Source organism: Erinaceus europaeus, chromosome 3, assembly GCF_950295315.1.
Source record: "Erinaceus europaeus chromosome 3, mEriEur2.1, whole genome shotgun sequence".
NCBI lineage: Eukaryota > Metazoa > Chordata > Mammalia > Eulipotyphla > Erinaceidae > Erinaceus > Erinaceus europaeus.
In genome coordinates this window covers 173771602-173789135 of record NC_080164.1, presented here as the reverse complement: position 1 = coordinate 173789135, position 17534 = coordinate 173771602, and positions in this window count along the sequence as shown.

The window sequence follows — 17534 nt, the reverse complement described above, 5'->3', positions numbered from 1 at the left end:
TATAATTTATTTTTGTTCAATTAATATATGTATTTTGTGAAACTAGGTCTTCACACATGTGCAATCATATGGCTCTTGGTCACTTTTTCATTTACACCGAGAGAGACAGGGATATGAATCATCTTTGTACCTTTTCACACAGTCATGTAGCATATTCAAGGTCATAGAAACCATCGTTGAACATACATCAAATATAGTAGTATATATGAAATTTAAAAATTGCCATTATTTTACATAAGCAAAATAAGATTTATATGCTGTCCCACAAACAAGTGCATGGGCTTTTTCCCTCATCTAAAGAGTTTTAAAAGTGTCTAAAAGATAAAGCCAGGAGACAAGTCACCTTCTAGTGATTATACCGTGTGTGTGAAGGCTTGGATTTAAGCCTTCACCCACCACCTGCGAGAAGATGAAAAGGGGAAGCTTAACAATCAGTAAAATGGGGTCAGGTGCTGGCACCCCTGGTTAACTGCATACAGTACAGCATGCAAGGACCTAGGTTCAAACCCCAGGCCCTACCTGTAGGGGGAAAGCGTCCCGAGTGATACAGGTATGTTTCTGTACCTGTCCCTCGTTAGCTTTCCCCAACTCTCCTGATTTCTCCCAGTCTCTATTCAGTAAATAAATAAATAAATAAATAAATAAATAAATAAATAAAAACAAAGTGTTTTCTTCTTATCTTTAAAGCAGGGACATGATGCTGCAATATCTCTCTTTCTCTCTGTGTCTCTTTTTGCTTTGTTCTGTTCCCTCTAACTGGAAAGAAAAGTTTGTGGGGCATGGTAGAATCCTTCAGATATGAAGTCCCAAGGAACTATGGTGTCAAAAAACAACAACAAAAGAAAAATATTTAAAATATAAGCCATTTCTAGAGCTGATAAATTCATGGAGGGGAGAGATTAAAAAAAAAAACATTTCAGAAAGCAAGGGTATTCATGTAAAAACTTTTTAAAATTTAGTGATTTACCAATACTAGCACTTACTATTTTTTTACTTCTAGTCTCTTGAATTGGACTGGATTGGCCTTGCTGTATTTAATAAATATAATTGTTCACATTTTTCTACCTGGATCCAAAAGCTAGTTTAACAGATCCACTAAGTGACAGGTACCCTCCATCCATCTATGAGAGGTTGCCCTTGGCAATGACCTTGCATGATTTCCCATGGGTAGACTCATGTCCAGCCAGCCCTTGTGAAGAGACTGAAGTCTGTGCCTCATTTTACGGGCAGTGAAGTTTTATGGCCTGGTGCAAAGCTCCCAGCAGGCACCACTCTGATTTGCTTGCTGAGTGGAGTGTCTCAACACCTCACAGTTTCCGCTGCTTCATGTTCAATTAGTGTGGGTGGGGGTTGAGGGAGGGAGCAGTGGCTACTGCATATTAAATAAAGTAATTCCTAAAGAGACTGTTAGGACAGAGTGCGGCACGTGGAAGGAAACCATGTGTTATGCAGTGTTTGCATGTAATATTCATTCTCCCTCAGTGAGCTCAAGGTGCGTTGCCCTTCTGCCATTAATAGCGTTGGAACTACCTATTTAGCTGAGGTCCTCTGGAATGGCTACATTGGTGTGGGATGCTGTGTCTTATTCTTTTTTTAAAAACTTATTTATTTATTCCATTTTGTTGCCCTTGTTGTTTTAATGTTGTTATTGATGTCGTTGTTGTTGGATAGGACAGAGAGAAATAGAGAAAGGAGGGAAGACAGAGAGGGAGAAAGACAGACACTTGCAGACCTGCTTCACCACCAGTGAAGCAACTCCCCTGCAGGTGGGGAGCTGGGGGCTCAAACTGGGATCCTTATGCTGGTCCTGCGCTTAACCCACTGCACTACTGCCTGAATCCCTGCCTGTGTCTTATTCTAAGATGTTTATGGTCTCCTTCCTGTTCTTCACAGAGGAAGGGAAGATGAGAACCATTTGGAGTTCAGCTGCTTCATAAATCTCACTGAATTTCAGCTGATTCAATATTCTTATGAATAACTGGCAACAAAGAAGGGCATTTGTATTATTCAGGGGGGGGGAGAGAGAGAGAGATGTTGGCAGTTGCGCTGCATTCAGCCAAAAGTCAACTCTCCTCTCAGTCGTCTGCCAGATCTGGACAAAAGATGTCTGTCATTCCCAGAAGAAAGAACATCAATATCAACAATACGTGCAAATTCAGAGCGAGCCGAAGCCAGGGTATTCTGTCTTTGCAGCCAAGTTTGAGAGATCAAAGGTGTCTGCTGTGCCAAACATGTGGGACACAAACATTCTTCACAAGTCCCCTCTCCAACCTGTCTGCAGTCTGTCCCCAGCCTGAACTTGAGAACTGGTCTATGCAGAAGTACTCAGCACAAGCTCCCTTCTCCTTGATCTCTGGCTCTTCCTCAGTAAAGATGCCATGACAACTGTATTCTCTCACTCTCAAAGGATGAGGGTTGTAGAGAGAGGTACCTGATTCTCTCAAAGCCTCATTCTGTCACCAAAAACTGAGTAGTGACCAATAAATATCTTCACACCTGCCTCCTCCTCTGAAAAACTAGAATGTTTAAAGTTGCTACATTTTAGGGTTCTCATCAAGTGAAAGTCAAGGCACATTGCTCTGAATTGCCCAGGATACTCTCCAGTGCATTGAAATTAGGAACTACTCTGATTCCTTACACCCTGAAGGCTCTATGTTAATCTACTTGGTACCACTTGAGATGTGTGATCCAGTCCAATCAGGTGAGAGAGAAAGGAGTGGATAAAAGTCTTTGGGGACCCTCCATTATCTCAATGCTCACTGATTTTTTGCTGTCAGTATATATGATGCACAACAACTCCCAGGGAATTATATGAATTTTATTCGAGTTTATAAAAAAAAAAGATCTACTTGATTAAAAATGAGTTTTTTGATAGGAAAACAAATCTCCCCTTTTAAAGATTGAACTTCGGGGCTGGTTGGTGGTACACACACTACAGTGCTCAAGGACCTAGGTTCAAACTCCAGCTCCCACCAGCAGGGGGAAAGTTTCATGAGCAGTGAAGCGGTGCTTCAGGTGTGTCTCTGTCACTCTCCCTCTCTATCTTCCCCCTTCCCTCTCAATTTCTCTCTGTCTCTAGCCAAACACATAAATGCATTTATTTTTGAAAAGATTGCATGTGTTCACTGGAATTTCATTATGTGATTGAGTCATCCACTGATTCATTCATTCATTGACCCAAGAAAGATCATTCAGAGATAAGGGGTATCTACTATCTATATAGATGGCTGTCTTATCTATATAAGTGGATATCTTATCAAATGCTGACTTCTCTACAATGACTTACTTATATAAACTCAAAAACAGAGAGAAAAGAGGCACTTGCTTAATTTTCAATTAAGAAAATGAAAATGGGTTGAAGAGAATTTATATATTCAAGGAATGTGAAATTCAGCCACCTACAGAATCCTTGAATTCTGTCAGTGTAAGAACAGACTTTGACTAGTTGGTAGCTGGTTGGAGCATCAATATAACCTCATGCCAGGCTAGCCTCCCGGGCAGGAGAGAGGATCCAGGAACCAGGCTCATGGTGGTAGCAATGCAAATCAGGTGTGAGCACAGCAGGTAAAGCCACGTGGTGCCAAACCACAGTGGCCGGTGTCTGCCTCCCCCCACATGCCTGCCCTCCACTAGGTTGAGACTCGGAAAAAGAAGAGAGAAGAGAGCGAAACCAGAAATAGAAGTGGGCTTTATGGGGCTTTATAGGGAAATGCCAAGTCAGAACAGAGATGGCAGGGAAAGGGGATGGAAAAAAAAAGAGCAGGGAAAGCTTCTGTAGCAACAGTTGCTAGGGTTTTAACTGGGGGGGGGGGGGTAATGTACCCTGCAGGCAGGGCAGGTCTTGAGGTAGAAAGAGGATAGATCAGGCAAAACAATGATTATGTAAATAGGCCATAGTGTCAGCAATGGAGGATGGAGCAGGGGGGCTGCCCAGCAACCTCAGATGATCAAAATAGGCCCAATCAATTAAGGTAATGGTTCCAGAATTTATCTGATTTCTTTTTAAACTTAAAGCATGGCAGCATACAGAGAAAGTGGGCTTATCTTGAAGTTCTTTTGCCTGAATGATCACCCCATTTTATTTTTTGGAGTTATTTACAGTGCTACTGACAGTGCCAAAATTCTCTTAAAGCTTCATACCTTTGTATTTGTCTCACTTATTATGAAAATTGGGAATTATTTTAAACAAAAACTAGATATTTCAGTTTGAAGCAACAAGACTGGAATAATAAGATAAAAAACAGCCAAATAAACAACTTCCAGCTGACTGATCTTTGTTTCTCTGTAATAAATAATTAACTTTCACATGATTTTTCTCTTTCAAACTCATTATACTTAATATGCTTTTACTTAAAGACTACTACTTATATTGGTTACTGGAAGAGGATGTCTATTATGTAATCCTTCGTCACTAGTCACTAGTTTAATTAATATGATTTTATATGTTTTGTCTTTGTACCTTTCCAGTATAATTATGATTCTGGGATGATCACTTCTTTTTTTACTGGTGAGAAAATTAAAGTTCTGAGAAACTGACTTTTATGTGCAGAAATATACAACTGAGAAGTTCTGGGGACGGTTTTACCTAGGTTTGAGGAGGAGGTTCTAAGTTTTCTGTCCTCTCCCTTAGAATAGTTCAATTGTATTTACTCAGGAATAGAACCCCAGAATTCAATTTATTAGAGATGATAAAGTCAAGCACACTTATTTTATGTATGAAAACATAGAAAATATAAGTGTCCAATGTTATAAAACCTCTTGAGGTAAGATTAAAAAAAGGGGGAGGGGGAAGGAGGGGGGAGGGCATCAAAATGTATTTCCTATTTCTTCCATTATGTAGAGTTGTCCTGGTCTTTCTGGCCAGGAAGCTAGAAACACACAAACAACAACAACAAAATCAAGACAGGGTTGCTGAAATAGCTCACTTGGATAGTACACTGCTTAACCATGTGCAAGACCGAGGTTCACCCCCTCCTTCACTACTGCATTGAAGGAAGTTTTAGTGCTATGGCTATATTATCTTATCCTTCTTCTTCTTCCCCTGCTTCTGTCCCTGCCCCTTCTGCTTCCCCTCCATCTCTACCTCCCCCTTCTCTTCTTCTTCCTTTTTTTCCCCTCTTTCTCTGCCTCCCTTTCTCTAGCTAGAAACAAAAACCAAAAGGAAAACCAACCAACCAAACAAAAAACAATCAAGACCGATTATTTCCCTTCCCAAGCCATACATTCCACATTCCTTTTCTCCTCTGCATTGCAAGTATTATGTTAGGGGAGACCTTGGAATTGATCCACATCTTCTATCAATCCTTTCTCTGAGTTTATAAGAGCATTGAGATAGAGTATGTAGCAAGAAAACACAAAATGATAGTTTTTCATGGTTAAGAAAGATTCATCTCATCACCTAAAAAGAGGGAAGTTCAAGTAGAAAGTACACCTGGAGATGTGTGGCTCCTAGAATCCTATACCTATTTATTTATTTTAGAGACCAGATGGACACATTGCATTTTTCAAAGGTTCCAATTTGAGTTCTAAGCGGGCTTCCTCTCCTGCAGCTGGGAGGGGAAGGGCAAGAGGTGAATTGTATTTTTTAAGCCTGTCACTTTGAAAGCTTCCTGCCCCCGAATGCATTTCCAGCATTGTGGACTTCACAGCAGCAGTGAAGCGGAGAAGCACAGGCATCTTTGAAAGTGACTACACACAGCAGCACTTAATCTCTCCCCAGGCTTGTGAGAACTTGCTTATCTGGCAGGTTTCTCCAAGCACACTCTGCTCTGTGGACAATGGAGTTGGCAATCTGGAGACTGTAGCTGTATAATAGAGAGGCTTGGGGGGGGGGGGGAAAGCTTTCTTTTAAGGGGATCTAAATGGATAAGTATTAAATGACTTTCCTCAATAATAATAAATAAATTCAAATAGTTATTGAAGGTATTTAGGTTCCATTCTGAGCTCATTCTTTGAACACTGGACCCCTTTTCACTGGGTATTATGCTCCAGTTTTATGGAGGGTTAGACGATGCCACCACGTGTATTGAGGTTATACTTAAAATGGTTATTAGAGCATTTCTTACAGCACTGACTAGTTTGTCAGTGAATGACATCTCTATTTTCTGATTTTCTTTATTTCTTTCTTCTTCTATTTTTTTTTTTTTTTACTAGTATGTGGTACATAACCAGAAAGGCACAAGTGGCTATGCTATATTCTGGCTACACAGTTGCATCTCACTGAACTTTGTTGTGAATTCTTAACTCCAAAATGACATCTCTCAAAGCCTGTGTTAGGATCAATGCTGTTTTCAAGGACTAGAAACATGTGAAGCTTCAAAACAGACAGACGGAAAAGGAGGCAAGTTTTGTGAGAGTACAAGAGAAAATGACAATAAATCACTTGGAATTTAAATATTTTAAAAATTTTTTTAGGGAGTCGGGCTGTAGCTCAGCGGGTTAAGCGCAGGTGGCGCAAAGCACAAGGACCAGCATAAGAATCCCGGTTCGAGCCCCAGGCTCCCCACCTGCAGGGGAATCGCTTCACAAGCGGTGAAGCAGGTCTGCAGGTGTCTATCTTTCTCTGCCCCTCTCTGTCTTCCTCTCCTCTCCATTTCTCTCTGTCCTATCTAACAATGACAACATCAATAACAATAATAACTACAACAACAACAATTAAAAACAACAAGGACAACAAAAGAGAAAATAAATAAAACATTTAAAAAAATTTTTTATATTTATTTATTTATTTTCCCTTTTGTTGTCCTTGCTGTTTTATTGTTGTAGTTATTGTTGTTGCGGTCACTGTCATTGTTATTGGATAGGACAGAGAGAGGAGAGGAAGACAGAGAGGGAGACAGAAAGATAGACACCTGCAGACTTGCATCACCACCTGTAAAGTGACCCCCCTGCTAGTGGGGAGCTGGGGGCTCAAACCAGGATCCTTACCCTAGTCCTTGGCTTTACGCCATGTGTGCTAAAGTCACTACACTACTATCCAACTCCCGGAATTTAAAGATTTTTAAACAAAGGATACTTATGGTTATTAAGGTATAGTTTTTCCCAAGTTAATAAATATATACCAAGTTATACCAAGTCACTAGATATATACCAAGTTACTAGAATAAGTAAGGGTGCCACTGACCATGCAGGCTGGTGGTATATCTAGTACACGCAAGGATCTAGTGCTCCGGGCCCTTGACTGCATGACCTTGGGAAGCTTCATAAATGATGGAATGGTGCTACAGGTGTCTCCCATTCTCTCTCCCTCTACCCCTCTCTTTCACCCTCTGCCTCTCACCTTCTAAACCCCCCCCCAAAAAAAAACAGGGCTCCAGTAGTGATGGAGTTTCCTGTAGGCACTGAGCCCCACTGATTATCCTAGTGAGAAAAAAAAAGGAGCTTTTAATTTAAAAAATATGAAGACAACTGAGGAAGACTGCTTCAAAACATGCCAAAATCGCCAGTCACCAAGATTCTTTTCTTGCTTCCACTCTCCTGTCTTCAGAGCGTATACTACCGTCTTTTGGTGATTTGCCTCTTGCTTACATGATGATGATGATGATGATAAACATTCTATTCATAACACAAGCCAAAGCCAAGAATAGTGGTTCATTTTCTTATCACTCTCTCTCTCTCCCTCTTTTAAATCAAAACTAGGTATTTGATGAAAGTTCCCCCAAGAACTCCAATACAGTGTTTAGGCCATTCCTGGACCACATGGCTAAGCAAGTGCTCTACTTTGACAGAAACATCAAAGGAAAATCAATACTTGAGAAGTCTAGGAGAAAATTCTGCCACTATGTTCCTCTTTTGCAGAGATCACCACTATGTGTTATCTGTTACTCATTTTGGTTCCATGAAGTTTTGATGACTTGTTGGATTTAGTATTTACACAATGACCAACTAATACTCTCTATTTTAGATTCTTTAGGGATGAGCATATTGAATTACAAGTTCTGAGAAAAGAATCTTAGTGATCCAATTTAAGTTGTCCAGTGATGTATGAAGTGAAATACTTGAGGGGGAGGGGCTGAGCGTTAATACACCTGGTAGAGTAGATGTGTTATATTTCACCAGGATCCCGGTTCAAGACCCTGGTCCCCACCTTCATGAGGGAAACTTCACAAGTGGTGCATCAGTGCTGCAAGTGTCTATTTTCTTCTCACCTTTTCTGTCTTCGCTTTCCTCTCAATTTCTGTTTCTATTCAAAATAAATAAAATAAAACATTTTAAAAAATAAGTGAAGTAGTTGGTTATGTCAAATTGGTTAAGGATGGACAGAATGGAAATTTACATTCTCCAGTTCAATCTCAGCAGAGTTATCGAGAGTTATGTCGCATATGTCTAATATTCACTGAAAATAGATTCACAATGCATATAATCCACTTCCCCTCCGAGCTTGCCTGAAAATTAATGGCATTATTCTAGTTCTCAGCTAGTCCATTTCCTTATTCATTACCACCTGCATAAGTGAGTCAAATATAATTCCTGCTACTTATCTAGTGGCGCTTTTGGCTTCTATCCTTTCAAATTCCATTGACTAATGGACATATGCATGCTCTGTGAAGTCAAACTTTTACCACTATTAATCTAATTCCACAATTAGAGTGACTACTTCAATCATCCAAGTAATTCTGAGACTGTTTTATTATTGTCTATTATCTATTCAAAATGGGATGTGAGGGCTATAATAAATCTCACATCAAGAAGAATACGAAAACTTATATACATAAACTCTTTCATGGCTAGATTTCAGAGAACCCTGAACCACACTCCAAACTTCCACTAGACTCACACTCATGCCTCGCAAAGAGTCACCTGAGTGGAGAAGCATTTTGATGGAAACTCTTAGTCTCAATAGCTCTGAGTCTTTTACTTGTCCTTCAAAGCCCAAAAGAGTAGATGTTCAGAAGATAACAGCCTAATATAACCTGTGAAAGCCTGATTTTTCAAAATCTTGTCTACACACATACATTCTGTAGTATACAGAACACATATACAATTATTGCAATACTTTACATAGGAGTTATTTGCTATATAAAAAGTTAAATGATGCCAACTGGACTTCCCTGGGCAGACGACCCCATCAATGTGTCCTGGAGCCCCACTTCCCTGGAGCCTTGCCCCACTAGGGAAAGAGGGAGTAAGGCTGGGAGTATGGATCAACCTGTAAACACCCAAGTTCAGTGGGGAAACAATTACAGAAGCCAGGCTTTTCACCTTCTGCACCCCATAATGATCCTGGGTCCATACTCCCAGAGGGATAAAAAATAGGAAAGCTATCAAGGGAGGGGAGGGGACACGGAGTTCTGGTGGTGGGAATTGTGTAGATTTGTGCCCCTCTTATCCTATGGTTTTTTTCAGTGTTTCCTTTTTATAAATTAAAATTTTAAAAAAAGTTAAATGCAGCTTATGTCTTTACACACCACCTTAAAATTAATGAATATCATTCCCCCTTGCCAGACATCTTCTTTGATAAGGACTGTATTTAAATGGTGCTAAATTCTCATTCATTGTTGAATTCTTCACAACCTGACCCTTCTGTAGTATATCTCTTATCACAGCATAGCACTGGGATGTCTATACCATTCCACACTATTTCTAGAGCTTTGTCCACTCTCTCTTCCTTGACTTTTGAAAATGTGTCCACTACACAAATGTACTCATTTCCTTTACTGCTCTGGCTCTTAATCCTCCTTACAAATTCTTCTCTGTGTTTCTTCCGGAATCCTTTCCCTAACATCTAGAAAGACCACTACTATTCTATTTTGCCACTGCATATTCATCTTCTTTTTTAGTTAATCTATTTCTTCTGTGAACTTTATATTCTACCAGAATATATTTCACATAGTCAAGAATCCTACATGTCATATAATTAATGGACTCCTGTAAGCAGTCAATTTCACTGAGCATGGGAGAATTTACTTGAGCATCTCCAAAAGCACAGTTTACAACAGATCAAGTTGGGTTTAAAAATACTCTGAAGCTGAAGAACTGAACACATGAATGTGGTTAAAGACAAGACATCTAGAAAATGAGTCCAATTGCTTATTGTTTAGGAATGGGTTCATACAGGCTGGACCCAAGGTGGAAATAGTGGGAGTGAAATGGAAAAGTTCATGACTGGTAACAAATGTAACTGGGGAATCTTGATAAACAGGAGGGAGGCAAAAACAAAGTCAAGATGTCACTGAAGTTTGCAGAATGAGTAACAGTGAAAGTGGAAGGCTTCTTTGCTATAATCAAAAGGCCTTCTCTGTTCATCACTTTGGAGGCAGAAGGTGCATGTAGAGGTTGCAGTGATGGACAGAAAACACTGTCAAAAGGGGAAACTGACAGTTTAACTTAGTGGTCAGTTGCAAAGAAACCAGGTGACTTCAAAATCACTGGATACAGTAGCAGCCACTTTCTTCTGTGAGGGAAAGGCAAGTTGAAGAACCTTTCAGAGGAGAGAAATCAGAAATTCTCTTAGATTAAGTCCCATCAAAGAGGGTAACATAGCCATTATGTGCAGTGGACTTTGACTTTAAGACAGCTTGGGGGTGGAACTGACAGGCTTCTAATCATACCTACACTCCCAAGACATAGCTCAGCAAGCAGTATCATTTCTAAGTACAAAGGTCCTACATAGGCTGGCTACTATTTTAAACCATCATATCTATAAAAATCTAAATACTTCTTTTGCTTTGTTTCAATGCCAATTTTTTTTAAGACCAGCTTAGTTGAATGCTCATTATTTTTGGCCATGTTCATTTTCTATGCCATGAATCTCAGCCACTTGAGTTTTAGGAGCTCACCCAACTAGCTTTACTCTTTGCATGGAACCAGTTCAATGCAGAAAACAATTTCCGTTAAGGTCAGTACCTTTCTTAACTGGAAACTATATTGGCTGAGGCAAAAAAAACCAGCTGCCTCCCCTGGGGTCCTTATGAATGGTAGTGTTTGCCCATTAGGACGGAGGACTTCAGCCTCTGCTAACAATCTCCTGAGGGCCCCTTTCTTATTGGCTTCCTGATCATGTCCTCTTCCCTACTGGATTTATTAATACTCTCAGCTGGGGTTTTTCTGTAACCTTTGCTAACCGGCTTAGAATGGAGGCTGGGCAGGTGCTAAATATGTAGCATAAAAACAACAATTTTAGGTGCTCCTTAGAAAGCTTCATTCATTCATTCATTCATTCATTCATTCAATCAATCATTTGTTTATTCAGACAGTCATTCTCTACCTTATGCACTCTTCCTTCCTAGTCAACATCTCTTAAATATTATTTATGGCTCAACCATTGTATTCACAATGTTTTGACAGGCCTAAAAGTGAGGGCAGATTAGGAAATATAGAGACAGAAGACAGGGCAAAGGAAATAAAGTGACACTCCTGATATGGCCTGCAAGAGAAGACCTGGATCAATATGACTTGAGATGCTTTACAAAAATCCCTCTTCCTAGGTGGTGGTGCACTCTGCATAGTCACATGAATGCGGGGCCCAGTTTCAACTCTGCAGTTTCTGTCTACAGAGCGAAACTTAATAAGCAACAGAACAGAACTACAGGTTTCTCTGTTACTCTCTTCTCTCTCTTCTATGTTTCTCTGTCTTTATAAGAGGCAGTAAGAATAAATAATGGTTGTCAGGAGTGCTGAAGTCATGGTGTAGGCACTGAATCTCAACAATGATTCGGGTGGCAAAAAACAAACAAAAACAAACACATATATCCCAGGGACCAATAATTGATCAGCAGATTCAAAAATGACAAGACTAAAAACATCTAAATAAAATGCTCTCACTATCCAATTAAAAGTTATATATTGGGAGTCGGGCAGTAGAGCAGCGGGTTAACTGCATGTGGCAGAAAGCGCAAGGACGGGTATAAGGATCCAGGTCCAAGCCCCCAGCTCCCTACCTGCAGGGGTATCGCTTCACAAGCGGTGAAGCAGGTCTGCTGGTGTCTATCTTTCTTTCCTTCTCTGTCTATCCCTCCTCTCTCCATTCCTCTCTGTTCTATTCAACAACAATGATATCAATAATAATAACTACAACAATGAAACAACAAGGGCAACAAAAAGGGGAATAAATAAATAAATATAAAAAAGTTATATATCGCAGGGACCGGCGTAAGGATCCCGGTTCGAGCCCCTGGCTCCCCACCTGCAGGGAGTCGCTTCACGGGCGGTGAAGCAGGTCTGCAGGTATCTATCTTTCTCTACCCCTCTCTCTCTGTCTTCCCCTCCTCTCTCCATTTCTCTCTGTCCGATCCAACAACAAAGCAACGTCAACAATGGCAATAATAACCGCAACAAGGCTGCAACAACTAGGGCAACAAAAAGGGGGGAAAATGGCCTCCAGGAGCGGTGGATTCATGGTGCAGGCACCGAGCCCAGCAATAACCCTGGAGGGAAAAAAAAAAAAGTTATATATTTTTTCTTTCTTCCATCAGTTGGGCTTGGTGCTTGTAAGATTCTAGCTCTTTTAGTGGCCATACTTTTTAATAGCGGGTAAACGGTAGACTGAAAATGTACACGTGTGTGTGTGAGAGAGAGAGGAAGAGACACACCTGCAGCACTATTCCACCACTTCTGAAGATTCCTTTCCCCAAAATCCAACACTTGAATCTGGATCCTTGCACATGGTGATATATCCTCTACCAAGTGAATCACCCACCATCTGGCCAGGGAGTGTTTATTTTGAATATTTCTTCAAAAGGATCTAGTGTGATTGGGCATTAGTGTCACTGTTTAATAGAGTTGAGCTCACCAATTATATGCTATGTAAAGCTTAATCATGAAAAAATAATTTTGCTTAAGAATCCAAGTCTGAGAAGAATCAGGAAGATCTTGAAATTTTATAGAAATATAAATCTTAGTGGAAGTTCTGTTTCATATGTGATGTGGTGATTAGTTTAATGTCATGGAACTGAGTCTTCTCAAAATTTTGGATCCAAATAAGAAGGAAATCATGATTGGAGATTCATTTTATCATCTTGTCTAGAGAATAAATACTGGATATAAAATGTTGTATTTAATTACTGGCACATTCTTTTTATTTGGGCATAAATTTTAGTATTTAAAAGATTACACATAAATCATAATAAAATTAGTAACTTAATGTATTTTGAAAGCTGTGCCTAAAGTTTCAGGGATATGAATTTCTTTGGGCACACAGAAAATCTTGGAAGGCAGTGAGATTTTACTTTTTTACTCAGATCCTGTTCAGTCACTACAAAAATGGATATCACTTTGGTGTTGCTGCTTTAGGTTAACCCAACTGAGACTTAGTGCTATATTTTTTAAAATAAAACAAAAGTGAATAAGCATTTTTACAGAATTCTAGGGTACAATGGTGATTAACTCATAGTCCTAAGTTTTTGGAAGTAGACTGAACAGGTAAATGGAACACAATAATCAAATATGATAAGAGGTTTACCATAGGAACTCTTAAAAAGTGATGGGGTTAACCATGAACAAAGGACAAGTAAATTTAAGCTGGAGAATTGGGCATAGGCGTGTGTTTCTGACTTGGAGGAAGGGACCCACGGTAGTGAGAAACAGAATACATTTGCCTTATTCCATCTGTGCTGCGTACTTTCTCCAATGGAGCTCATCTGTTCCCACAGTCAGTCTGATCGATCATGTGAACTCAGCACCAACCTCCAAACAAAAACAAACACAACACATGAGGTTGCCCGGGCCACACACACCTACGCTTTAAAATCTGCCCCGTTGGTGAGACTTTCTGTCCCCTGACTCTAATCCTTAAATCTTGCCTTGACTTCCAACACCTGTGTGCTTCCTGGGTGATTGATTGCATCCTTTCTGGGTTCTCTCTGGATCCTGTCTACTTCTTTTTTTCTATTTTATTCTTAGGTCTTGCCTAAAGTCATTCCCAGTCTTTGCTTTCTGAATTCCACCTCACCTTGTTGTTTATATTCCTAAATCCCATCTTGTTCTGAAATATCAAGTGGCACCATTCTAATGCTATATTTTTTAAATTACAAGATATTTTTCCCCTCCAGCACGTCTTTGGTCTTTGGATGAGTTCACTCATATTTGTTCTACTCCAAGCCAGCCTGAACCAGGCTTCATCTGATTACTTCATCCCTGTGAGTGAGCCAAACACATAATTGAGTAGGTGTAACCACTGAGTTGCTAAGACTCTAGGGATTGTCATTTCTTTGTTTGGGAGAAGAGGGAAATTCACTATTGAAATATAATGCACAGCATTAACCACACATACAGTGGTCCCTCAAATCTACTCTTTCCTCTCTGAAACAAAACCAAAAGCATCAAAATGGCTGCTTCCACTTCTTGAGTGAGATTGGCCCTAAAGAATGAAAGGAAAATAATAATGTAGGCACATCCATTTCTAATTGAAATCATCAAATTGTTGTACCTTTGCCTTATTTCACCCATTTACTTGCTGTCCCAAAGTAAAATATCATATCGTACCCAAATTAGTAAAGTTTGGTTTGGAATATGAAGGTCCAGTCTGTACTCCCAACTTCTTCTAGTAGTTTTATATTGTTTTAACTCCTCCTGTCTGACTCTGGGCGTGACCGGCTCTTGGATGACTCAATATAGACATATGAATTAAACCAAAAGCTTTTATTTGCATTTATAAAAATAAATTGCTTTGTGAGAAACCTGGAGTTGGGGTTTAAAGCTGCTAGAAATTATTCTGCCTGAGAATAAATGAAACAACAAAGAGAAGCATAGAAGAATTTGGGAGAATTGACACAATGTCTTCTAGTCTGTATATCTGGCCACACTTTGAAGTCAACACTATCATACATTTTTCTAACATCTGATTCACTAAACTTATTCTATTTCTAAGTTTGTGTTTTGAGAGTGTTTGATTTAGTTCCATTAACAAAATTTAGTCTAAAATAGAACACATTTGAGAATACTATTCAATCCTGTAGTTTCCAGGTAAGATCTTTTCTTTTGGTCTTAATTTCCACCCCTTCTTTGTCATTTTGATATATGTATACTGTGTCAGAGCATTTTATATCATTTATTTCCTAGAATAGCAACATTGTTATAAACAGGATTGTCTTGAGATCTTGGTAGGCAAGGAGCTTTATCATGTGCAATAACACACCTGTATAGCTTGAATGAAATTATACTTTTTAAAATATAAAAACAGAGAAGTCAGAAAGGAAGATAGAGAGTGAAAGAGACCATAACCCCAAAGCTTTCAGTGCTACAGAGAACAGGCTTGAACAAGGGTCATGTACATAAGAAGACAGGACACTATTCAAGAGAGCTGTTTAGATAGCCTGAAATAGATATTCTTGGGCAGGAGAGATAGCATAATGGTTGTGCTAAGATTTTTATGCCTGAGGCTCTGAGGTCCCAGGCCCAATTTCCATAAGCTAGAGCTGCATAGTGCTCTAGAAAAAAAAAAAAAACTGAAATAAAGACGTTTGAAGGCTTTCTTTGGATAAAGTAGTTCAATGAATTTCAAAACTCATGGTCCAGTTTCAGTTTCCAACTTGAAGACTATCAATATTGTTTGACTATCATTTTTGCTTATTTTTTGGCTTCTAGGAAGTCAAAGCTGTGGTTTGAAGTTTGTTTGTTTCCTATACTTATATAGTGAAGATGAATTTGTCAAAGAATAGGATCTTTGTTTCAAAGGAGGGGATACTTATGTGTTTTCATCATAATCAAGAACCATCAGAAAGCAAGATCGATATTCAAGAGCAAAAAATTAAGCAGAATTCAAATCGATGCTAATGTGAGGGATCTGAAGCTGATTTCAACTGATAAGTAATTAATAGAATAGCTTTCCAGGGGGCTGGATGGTGGTGCACCTGGTTAAGTGCACATGTTACCATGCACAAGGACCTAGGCTTAAGCCTCCTTTCTCCACCTGCAGGGGGAAAGCTTCACAAGAGGTAAAGCAGTGCTGCAAGTCTATCTCTCAGCCTCTCTCTCTCTCTCTCTCTCTCTCTCTCTCTATCTATCTACCTATCTATCTCCCTCTCTACTTTCCCTTCCCTGTCGATTTTTCTCTATCCTATCAAATTAAATAAAGTTAAAATAATAATCACATAGCTCTCATTTTTATGGAGAACTTCCTCAGAAGTCAGTCACGTCCACATATTATTTATAATCCTCGTGCTAAAACTTCAAGGTATTTGTGAATTGCACTTTGAGTGCATTTCTATGCGTACACAAACAACAAAACCAGAGTTCATGACTTACAAGAAGCATCTCCTGTGTCTTAGATGTTTGCAGTGTCTCTTCCAGCACAATTGGATTCCACTGAGCTCCATAGTCAGCGGCTGTCTTGCCTGGTGCTAGAGTGTCTTCTGCTGTATCACTCCTCATCTGTCTTCTCACTTGGTGGGATTTCCGTCAGGGGTCTTTCAAGTTGCCTCCATGTGAATATTCTCTAAGTCTAGTCTGAAAGCATTTATGATGTACCCTCACTATTGCTCCAATCAACTAGCGCTTTGCAATTTGCAACTGGTGTTTAAACTTTATTGACTTGTTGATTGGTTGATTTTTATTTTTTCTGTCACCAGGGCATCACTGGGACTCTGTGCCTGAACAACAAATTCATCATCCATTTCTTTTTTTTTTTTCCATTCTCTCTTTTTTTTTAAGTTTTTTTTTTTTCCTCTTTTTTTATTGTTGTAGTTATTATTGTTGTTGATGTCGTCATTCCTGGCTAGGACAGAGAAAAATGGAGAGATGAGGGGAAGACAGAGAGGGGGAGAGAAAGATAGACACCTACAGACCTGCTTCACTGCCTTTAAACGACCCCCTCCTGCAGATGGGGAGCGAGGGTTTGAACCGGGATCCTTATGCCGGTCCTTATGCCTCGCGCCACCTGCACTTAACCCACTGTGCTACCGCTTGACCCCCATCCTTCTTTTCTTTAGAGCTAAAGGATTGCACATGTAGAGTTCACCACTCCAGACTTTTTTGCATTTACAGAGAAAGGCAGAGAGCGAGAGCAGCAACACAAGAGACATCACAAAAGCAGCATTTCCCCCAGAGCCACAGCACCTCTCATATGGTGCTGGATGTCAAGCCTGAGTTACAAGTATGATGAGGCAGGCACTCGCCCTACTCAGTGAGTTATATTGCCAATGCATACTCTCACACCTTCATAGATGAATACTTTCTCTCTGGCAATGTTCAGTAAGAGAACTCTTATGTAGAAGACTCAAACTCAAAATCCTGAAGGGTAAGTCAGGCAATTTAAGGTACAAGCCTAATTACTTATAAAGTAGGAATCGGGAGTCCGGCAGTAGCACAGCCGGTTAAGTGCAGGTGGCACAAAGTAGAAGGACCCATGTAAGGATCCCAGTTTGAGCGCCCAGCTCCCCATGTGCAGGGGAGTCGCTTCACAGGCAGTGAAGCAGGTCTGCAGGTGTTTATCTTTTCTCTCTCCCTCTCTGTCTTCCCCTCCTCTCTCCATTTCTCTCTGTGATATCCAACAACAATGGCATCAGTAATAACTACAACAATAAAACAACAAGGGTAACAAAAGGGAATAAATAAATAATTTTAAGAATAAAAGAAAATACAGTAGGAATCATTAAGAG